Genomic DNA, 9,316 nt, shown 5'->3' with positions numbered 1-9,316 from the left:
CTTCTTCCTCTCCCACTCCCCCTGCTTGTGTTCCCTCTCTCAGCTGGCTGTCTCTCTCTCTGTCAAATAAATAAATAAATAAATAATCTTAAAAAAAAAAAAAGACATTTATTTTAGAGAGAGGGGGAGGGAGGGAGGGAACATGGGGTGGGGGAGGGGCAGAGGGAGAGAGAGAATCCCAAGCAGACTCCCCCACTGTGTGTGAAGCCCAACGCAGGCACGACCTGGAGATCATGACCTGAGCGGAAACCAAGAGTCAGACGCTTAACTGACTGAGCCACCCAGGCACCCCTAAAGCTACTTCTTAATTACCTTTTCCATAATGGGGATGAAGGCCAAGGAAACTGAAATTCCCACAAAGGCAATCTGGGTTCCTTTCCTCTCCCTTCCCCACAGCCTTAAAGCAAACAACAATGTTGGCTCCCTAGAGTTTCTTCAGTCTTTATTTCCTCTGGCCGCTGACCGGTAGAAATACCAACGAAGAGGTAAGGTGGCAGGCTCAAGCAGGCAGGAGAGAGCGATGTGTATCACAGACTGGATCGTGCAATTTCAATTCTCATTTAACCCTAGACCTGAGCTTCAGAGCTCCATAACGGCCAGTGGCTCAAGGACTCTGGCATTTAGCCCCAGAAGCCCCAGCCAGCCCTCCTGAGCGCTCAGTGCTGCTCACGGATCCTTGGATGAAGCCTTTGATCTGAGACAGCGGCTCGCCACTACCCAGATGTAACCCCAATGGCTGCTCAGAATCTTCTCCCCGACCTCTGTGGGGATGGGGGAGATGCACAGGACAGCCCCCCCAACACACGTGCACACACACACACACACACCCCAAAGAATGATCTGGACCAAAATGTCGACAGTGCTAGGTCTGAGAAACCCAGCTGTAACTACTCTTCACGGGAACCCCCGACTCCAGCCTTGTACCCCGCCGTGACCTACACCATCCATCTATGTAGCTCTCAGTCGCTCTATAAACACTCAGCACGTGCCTTGTCTAAGCCTGCAACTGTACCACTTGCTTTCAAACACGTGGAACGAGCAGGATAAAGTTTTAAACTGCAGCTTGGTAACTCATAAGGGCAATAATACAGGGAGTGATTTCACTTGTAGATTTGGAGGAAGGCTGTGTGTGATAGACGGGCTGGGCCAGTGGGACGGCTGCTCCCCGAGGTGCTGGCCGGACTCCCACCCGCACCGCAGTCAGCTCTGGGTCGATGAGCTCACTCGCACGCAGTGTCTGACTGTCGGCAGGGGCGATAAAAGTCTGTTTATCAGAGCATGTGTTGCTCATCCGGCAGTGGGCTCATTCACACAGCAGTGGCAGTAGGGTTCCCAAGAGCACCCTGAAAAGGCAAGCTCCATCGTGCAAGGGCTTTTGAAGCCTCGGTTTGCAACGCAGTGCAAGTCACGTGGCCCAGTTCCATAACCTGGAGTAAGAAATAAACTCCGCCTCTTGATGGGAGGAGCTACAAAGCCACGTTGCCAAGGGGCGTAAATAACAAGGAGAGGAAAAAGTGGAGCTATTTTGCAATAAGGATAGTGACTCGTTAATCATTTGTTCTGGTTCCTCTCCGCAACCAAATGTTGAATTCTTCCCATTGGTTTTGGTTAAGAACCATTTCTCATTTTCACCTTACTTTCACCTTCCAATCCCATGTGGGTTGGCCAAGCAAGTTTGGGTTTTATTGTTTCTTTCTTTTTTTTTTTTAAGATTTTATTTATTTATTTGACAGAGATAGAGACAGCCAGCGAGAGAGGGAACACAAGCAGGGGGAGTGGGAGAGGAAGAAGCAGGCTCATAGCGGAGGAGCCTGATGTGGGGCTCGATCCCATAACGCCGGGATCACGCCCTGAGCTGAAGACAGACGCTTAACCACTGTGCCACCCAGGCGCCCCTGGATTTTGTTGTTTCTGTTTTTACTTTATAAATGCAAACCTTGAGTCTCAGAAAGACAGAGTTCTAGCCTAAGATCAAAAGGTAGAAAGTGACAGAAGCAGACCATAATAATGTGCATCGTGTGTTGACTGACCACCAGCGGTCAGGCACTGGGCTATGGACTTTCTTAATCCTCACAACAGCCCTCGCATGGATCCTATTTTATGGATGGTAAAGTGAAGCTCAGAGAAGTTAAGCAACTTCCCCCAAGTCACACAGCACATAGGGTGGAAACCCTAACTGAGGAGTTAAATCCAGATTTTTCTGGTGCCGAGGCAAGTGTTACCTCAATGTAACAGGGTCATTATAAACAGGCAGAGACCTTGTTGAAGCAGTAGGTGGTTCACATCTCTGTAGTTAGCTGGGGTCATCTCTGCACGAAAAGCAATTTCCCTGCTGTCTAAGCTGACAACACAGAACAATGAAGACCGTATAACCACGGCCAGTGATGTGTTCTGACAAGTCTTAGAGGGCACACTGCTGTTTCTTCATGGGAATAGAGGCCCCATGGGTGAGGAGCCTGCTCTCAGGTCTGCGGACCTTGACCGGCACCCCAGCCTACATAAACTATGTTAGTACGGATGACAGAGCCACATCTGGGGACGAAAGAGAGGCAACTAGGAGAAGGAGTGGTTTTGCTCAAACTATCTGCGTCAACAGAAGTAAAGACAATATTCTTTTTCTTGATGTATTTTTCTATTTACAAAAAGGATATGGTCAATTTCAAACCCTGTGAAAACACACCAATAGTATCTTCCCCAAAATTCCAAATCACCCCTCCCTCCAATGTACCCATTATGAATATGGTCGTAGCCACTGTCCCCGTGTTTTTGTATATGTAATTTACATGTGTAAGTAATTTACATATGTAATATAAATATGTATCATGCGTATGGGAGTAATTTACAAATATCTCTGTAATTTTTATCCGCCTGTATGTTTATCAAAATGAAGACTTCCTGTACATCCTGTCTTGCAGCTTGCGATCTATTGTGAGCGTTTACGTATGTATATCAATATTCTCTACACCATGACTGTAAGGGGTATGACATATGGTCACACCTTGATCATCTGGCTGAATCCCAGAGTTGGGTGTTTAGATGGACAGATTTGCAATGAGTTGAGGTTGGGGTTTTGTTTTGTTTTGCCCCTTATCATTGAGGCAAAGAGGTCGAGGGTGGCCAAATGGAGCTGAGGATGAGAAGGAAGGCAAAAAGCTCTCTGGTCTGTGATCTCTCCCCACGCCTCCTTCTCCCACAATCCCACGCAGGGGCCCACGGTCCTTGAGTTAATTAGAAATGCTTGGGGGAGCACAGAGTGGTGGTAGCACATTACATCTCTAAGGCTCCTCGGAGCATGATGTTGCGTGGGACTGTGGAATGCATTATTTATTTTCAAGTCCACCTCGCCTCCAGGCAGGCAATTCAGTATTTCTCCCATGTCCACGCTGCTAGTCTAGTTAAGGACATGGAGGCTAATGTTTGTATGCTAGACATTCAGGAAAAGTTATAGGCTCAAGTGTATGCTTGAGGGTGATTGGCAATTTGAGGCTATATGCCAATTTTTCAAAAAATAATACCCAGAGTCCTCATCATTCCTCTTTTAGAGAGATTCCAGGAAGAAGGAACATTATCTTCTTGTACAATTTGTATCTCTGCTTGTCATTCATGTGACCAACAGAGAGTATATCTTACCCTGAACACTGTGAACAAACAGAACTTTCCAGCTGTGGCTTTAAGTCTCCTTGGTGTACCTTGAGCTCACTTTTTCTCACGGTGCCAGATGGAATGAGGAAAATATAGTTTTTAAACTGTTTGCAGTGTGAGCAACAGCTAACGCTCAGAGAAGTAAGCAAAAAGTGCTGGGTGAGACTTCCTGTTTTGCTTAGCCAAGCATCTTGATAGGTAGGGTTGGTAGAGAAGTAAAGATCCCTGTGGGCATAGCTTAGGTGAGAGAGATACAGATAAAAAAACAGTTAGATCACTGCATAATAATTTGGGATTTGCTTGCTGAGGCCTGGAAAAAAGGGTGGAGACTGTGGCAGGGAAGTGGGACCAGGGGAGGCCTAGTATATGGTGGAAGGAAGGGACCATAGATGGGATGATGAGGCCAGTGCCGCCATCAATCCCAGAGAAAGGAGGACCCATGGAGGCAGCAGGCACATTGAGTGACTGAGCAGAAGTCAGGGAGCAGTATCTTAGGGGGTTCCCCAGAAGCTGACCTGAGATAGGATTTAAGTGCAAGTAGATGATTGGGGAGGTGATCCCCTGAAACGCTGGTAAGGGGAGTAGGGTGAGAGATATAGAGACTTAGAGATATAGGAAGTGGCAACAAGCAGGACGCCCCTCTGGGCAACTGGGGCTCAGAATTGGGCAGCTCTGGGAGACTGCACAAGACACGCCTCAGAGTTAGCCCACCAGCAGGGCAAAGGGGCTGGATCGTTGATCTCCCAACTCTTATACATCATCAGGTGGTGGTCACTCCAGGGGACGCTTACTCCCCAGAACTTCCAGCCTCCTCAAGTGGAAACAAAAGCCTTATGCAGAAAGGTGCAGGGGCTTGCAGTGGAACGCAGTCAGTGTGTCCTGGAATGGTGAGTGCCAAGAGTTGGGCCAGTCACTGGTGGGGTCTACTGTAGGCAGCCAAGACTGGGACTCACCAGAAGGAATCATGAATTACCCTGATAGTACGCTTTGTTGAAGGTTGGCCCCATGAAGGTAGAAATGGAAAAAAAAAAAAGTCTAAGAATTAGGAGACTAAATTTAGGATTTAGGAGCCCCACGATTGTCCAGCTCAAACCCATTATTTTATAGGAAACCATACCCCAGAGGATTTCATGGCATCTCTAGTCCATACAGCCAGATAGAAATGGGATTAGGAAGGAGAGGCCAAAACATCTAACCTTTCACACACCTGGGAATCCAGGAGGGCAGTGATCCCAGGGGCCAGTTGGGATGGCTGCTGCTAAGTTCTCAGAATGAACACCACTAGGTTCCCATTGTTCACATCCCATCTCTTTTGCAGGGCACTGCCTATGGCCCAGCACTGTTCCAGGAGATTAGGACAGGACAGTGAACAAAGCAGGCAAAATCTTTGCCCTCAGGAATCTCATCCTCGAGAGGGAGAGAGAGATAATAAACAACTAAGTAAAATATGTAGTATGTTAGGTTGTGACAAGCACTATGGAAAAAAAATAAATTAGGCAAGAGGACAGGGGTGATCTGGGGTGTAGGTGTGTGCGCTGCTAGACGGGTGGCCTGATGAAGCCCAGTAAGGAGGAGACATTGGCATAAAGATCTGAAGGAGCCATGTGGACATCTGGGGTAAGGGCAATCTGACAGAGGAAACGGCAAGTGCAAAGGCCCTGAGGCGGGGCATGCTATTCCAGTATGACTGGTACAGAGTAACTACAGGGGACACAAGGAGGAAATGAAGCCAGATCACACAGGCATTGTAAGGACTCTGGCTTTTACTGGGTGAGAAGAAAGCTCGTGTAGGGTTCTGGGCAGAGGAGGGACAGGATCTGAGTGGACTGGGTCACTCTAGCAGCTGCTTTGATACTAGAGTGAAGAAAGAGACAGAGAAAGGGAGATCAGTTAGGAGGGTGGCTCATTCCAAGGTTATAGCAAGGGGCAAGAAGAGAATGGATGCAAAGTACAACATTTTTAAGAGAAAGTATAAGTAAAATATGCATTTGTGCCAGAAGTGATGTCGTAGCTGCCCAGGCCGTAAAAACCTACATGGCTAGAAGAGAGGCGGATGTGGACCCTGCCTGTGTGAGCTGTGGGCTCAGAGAGGTGAGGGGTGCTGTCCATTCATTCGGCTAGTGCCTCCCGCCTTCCTCCTCGTTCCTTTCCTCATGGCAAAGACCCTTTCTGAACTTTCACTAGTTTCCCCATGGAAGGTCCATTCCATACGTTGCCCAAAGTGGGAGTTCAGACTGCAACTTTCCCGTTTCATTATGTAAGGCAACGAACTCACCCTTGTCACTGGATCTTCAATTGCAGGGGACTCTGACGTCAGCATGGACTTGTGACTTCCACACCCCTCCTGAAGCTGGTTAAGACTGTGGATTCTCAGAGGCCCACACTGGTAGGCTCTCCTGTGTCTCTCTTGCCCTTCTTTGTAAAGTGGGGGTGGGTGGTTATTTGGTATTTGTTATTATTATTGTTTTGAAGTAACAGGTGTTCTTAAAGACAGCTGATGTGACTTTCCACTCCTTTCCATTCCTTCTCAAGTTAGTGGTTAAGTGTCCTCAGAAGAATCAGGGTCGTTTGGACTGATGTGGGAAGAAACATGGCAGCTCCCAGGACCAGTTAGGACCCATCTTCATGTCCACACTGAACACCAACCAGGACAGTGCCTTCGTGATGCCCAACAGTTGACTTAATGACATACTGTGGATATAAATCATTCTTTTCTAAACTCACTTCTCCTATATAGTGCTTCCACTAACTCATATGGTAACTTGGGACAAATTAGAAAGAGATACATCCTCCAGACAGGTTGTAGATTCCTGGTGTCCAGATGTGTCCAGACTGGAAGCAACTCCTTGTGGATGGTGGAGACTAGGTGAGTGTAGCTGTTCTGCCTTTCGACCCCCATCCCCCAGCATCCTTGTGCGACATGTGGTCTGCTCTCAAGTATCCGGGAGACCCAGCCCACGGGAGTCAGGTATCAATAAATTAAAGTCAGCGAATTATCTCGATATTGCATGCATGAATTCCTGGAAAAGATCTGCCACACCCAGCCCGTACTTTCTGCAAGAGTTGCAAGGGCTCCATCCAAGCTGCTATTTTAAAGAACAAAAGAGTTGAATGAAATATCAAAAATGAGTGAGATATTTTGAGTTGGAACTGTCATGGAAATTATTTTGCTATTGCTTATAATCGGTTGTGAGGATCCCAAACCACGAAGCTGCCACAGGCAACAATGGCACCCTTTGGGTCATGCCTGGAAAGACTGTCTTGACTGCTGTCTGAGCCACGGCCCGAGGTCCAGCAGCTCAGGTCTTCCCTGAAAGCTGTTGTAGCAGAGGACACCAGGGTCCCATCCCTATCCCCTGGGCCCTCGCCTTTCCCAGCATGCAATGGCTTCCTATGCAAGACCTGGCAACTCATGGCCTGCGAGCTTCCTCCGGCTGCGGAAATGTTCTTAGCGCACTGTGCAGGGGGTACGGTGTGCTGGAGGGTTCGATGGCCTGAGAAGCTGTCCTCAACCAGTGGCAAAGCAGGTTGGAGGAACTTCCTCCCCTCTTGGTGGTGCCAGCTCTGAGGAAGGTGCTGTTTGCCATCTGGTGAGTTCCTGCAGCGGGATCGAGCTCCAGCCGCCCCCCTGGCAGGACCTGGTCTTTAATCCACCCTCCGCTGTCCGCTTCCCACACCGCTGCAGGGTTGCCCAGAACGCACTTCCCAGTAACCGCCCCGTCTCGGGGTCTGCTCCTGGAGAAGCCCAAGCTAAAGCAGCTGCTTAAAGGGCTGGCCACGTTGGTTCTCCCCTCAGCCCTTCTGGCTCTTCAGGCTCCAGTGTAGACGGGGAGCCGTTTTCACAGAGGAATTGAACTTACGAAACGACAGTCCAATTAATCGCACTCAGTGGGAAGAATAAGCAGCACTGTTATTTCTGCAAAGCTAATTATGCTGCCGCCCACCGAATGCCAGAAAGAGAGAGGCTGTCACAACAGAGATAACAGGAACAAACGCGCCCAAGCAGTCAGCCCTGGCTGGTGCTCTCAGCTCCCAGAGGAGCGCGACTTCACTACGAGAAGTTCTGATCTGCCACGTGAGGAGAGGGGAAGCGGGAGATGTCTCGGTGTTTCTCCTCCGAAACCTCCCTCACACCCTTTACCCAGTTATGTGCCCACTTCCTCGGGTCTCTCTCCCCCTCTCATAGCCACCTCTGTCCTGTGCTAAGCAGGAAACAGTGGCACCCGGTCCACAGGATGGGAAAGACTGTCCTTTCCCCACTGCACTGTTTCCTTGCTCTTAATTCTTTCACTTTAGTTACCAATTTCAAAATGAGGACCTAGATTGCTAACTGGTTCACTGACATGCAGCAGGTATCTGATTCCATTGGTACAGTTTAGTTAGAAAAGGCAGGATCAATGCTTGATTCTGCCCCTTGGTTTACAAGCTCTGGAAATAGATCTCCTTGACGAGAATCTTCAGTGTGATCCCCTGAGTGTAAGTACCCTCCTGAAGTCACGTATTTAAACATAATTGATAGGTTTCAATCAACCACACCTATTATTCTTACTGATGTTCAGAGTGTCCCATCTTTGGCAGCCTCTTCTTCTTGCTCTGGCCCCGTTGTTTTTTATAGCTCCCTTGCTCTCTGGTACGTTTGCAGCAATAGCTAATGGGCAGGTGGGGAGCCCTTGGTCAGCTTAAAATCCCACAAGGCTGACTGGCAGCTACGGGGAATTCAGTGCTAGCAGCTGCTATGGACGACAGATAGGTTCAAGCTCGGGAGGGCCAACCCCACCCCACTAACTCTTTCACCCCCATGGGGCCATCTCCAGGGTGATACTAAAAGGCCAAGCACACAGATCAGGAAGAGAAAGAGGGAGGGAAACCCTGAAATGATAATAGCTAATGTTCATGAAAATGCACTGTGTGCCAGAAGCTAGTCGAAGGTCTCATGTCACCCTCACAACAATACCGTGGGGCAGGGGCTCTCATTACCCCCATTTCATAGATGAGGAAACAAGCACAGAAAGGTTAAAGAACTTGCCTGAAACCCCTAAGTCACATCAGGTCACACCAGGAAATGGTGGAGTCAGGAGACAAAGTCAGTCACCCTCCCAGCCACAGTGGAGAAGACCAGCCATGCCTCCTTCGTGCATTTGTGAAGGCCCCCCTGGAGAGGGGTTGCAGCACCACGTGAAATCGACGCGATGCCCTGACATGCTCAGCCAGCACCCCAGGGAGAATTTCAGATCTAACTGACCTTGGGGTGCCCACGGTCAGTAATTCAGCTGCTGTGATCACTTCAGTTCCCCCTGCCATCCTTCCCGAGACCCTCCTGCCTGCTCTGTGCACCAGCCTCGGTGTCGGGCCCTGCTCCTGCCCTTGCTGGAGTCCGGGTGCCAGCTCCTTCCCCTGCATCCCCCAGAAACTCACGCTAAGACCAAGGCGGTAGCATCACAAATAAGTTTCTGATGGGTGAGTAGTAGGGGCTAGGTGCTGGACAAGTGCTTGCAGATTTGCTCAGCTATCTCCATTTTGTAGAGGAGGAAGCTGAGTGGTTGAGCGTTTCCTTCAAGTCACAAAGCTGGTGGCCACTGGACCAGGATTCCACCCAGAGGTGTCTTACACCAAAGCCCTGTGCCTCACTTGTGACCCACTGCTGCCCTCTGCTGGACCCATGACAGCACTGCCC

This window comes from Ursus americanus, chromosome 22 (assembly GCF_024610735.1).
Source record: "Ursus americanus isolate L20-20 chromosome 22, mUrsAme1.1.p, whole genome shotgun sequence".
NCBI classification, from domain to species: domain Eukaryota; kingdom Metazoa; phylum Chordata; class Mammalia; order Carnivora; family Ursidae; genus Ursus; species Ursus americanus.
The sequence above is the reverse complement of the archived record's forward strand: the minus strand, read 5'-3'. Positions refer to the sequence as shown.